Source organism: Aptenodytes forsteri, unplaced genomic scaffold, assembly GCF_000699145.1.
Source record: "Aptenodytes forsteri isolate BGI_AS27 unplaced genomic scaffold, ASM69914v1 Scaffold887, whole genome shotgun sequence".
NCBI classification, from domain to species: Eukaryota; Metazoa; Chordata; class Aves; order Sphenisciformes; family Spheniscidae; genus Aptenodytes; species Aptenodytes forsteri.
The window spans coordinates 32,196-32,936 of record NW_008795901.1 but is presented as its reverse complement, the minus strand read 5'-3'; the positions used below and the strand labels follow the sequence as shown (position 1 = coordinate 32,936).

Here is a 741-nt window from a genome sequence, read left to right as displayed (position 1 = left end):
CGACGCACCCCCCCCCCCGCCCGCCGCCCCGCTCTTCTCCCTTTTATTGTGGTGGATTTGGTTTGAGCCCCAGATGGAGGCTGGGTTTAGGCGTCGTACTTTGCCTTTCCTTTAATTAAATCCCCCGGTTTAATTAAATCCTTTCCCAATTAAGCCCTTTTTTGTTTCTATGTACCTGGCACCAACCTTACCCAACGGGCTGACTCCGCCGCCGCTCGTGAAGAACGCGACAGAGGGCCAGACTTTTCCGGTAAAAGATCCGATTTAACCTTTTCTGTTCGGCTTTCAGCCCGTTTTAGAAATAAAACTGACGTTCCCGGTCCCTTTTCCCGGAGGAATTCATTAGATTCCCAATTTTCCCCTACCCAAATTGCCCCGCTGGCGCTCGAGCGCGCAGCCGCTGTATTTAAGGTGAGTAACGAGATGCTGTAGGCGGCGCGGGTACGTCCTAAACGCCCCGCGGACGCTCGGCGGTGCCGGGATCTGGTCTGGGATTGGCGGGGAGAATTCGGTCCACGGGATTTGGGGTTTTTTCGGCGGCTGCATTCGGGGCGTTGGCTCGGAAAGTAAACGGAGCTGAATTCGGTTGGCGTCGCCTCGCGCGGGTGCCCCGGCTGGGGGCTGAGCGGGGCTTAACTGAGCCCGGGGGGGTTTAGTTTGCATCTGGTTGAAGCGCCGGCCCCGAAGGTGACCCAAAGCTGCCCCGTTTCCAGGGCGTCGCGGTTTTGGGGGGGGTCGGGG

General features: G+C 58.4%; 1 protein-coding gene across 1 annotated transcript in view; it reads left to right on the top strand.

The window, feature by feature from the left end:
• The window catches only part of LOC103903105 (natural resistance-associated macrophage protein 2), a 25,980-nt gene extending 25,661 nt beyond the window's left edge, over nucleotides 1-319 (top strand). Inside the window, exon 19 of the transcript XR_657833.1 lies at nucleotides 224-319. The gene's annotated coding sequence lies outside the window, so the exon portion shown is untranslated. The remainder of the gene's footprint in view (nucleotides 1-223) is intronic.
• The last annotated feature ends 422 nt before the right edge of the window (nucleotides 320-741 follow it).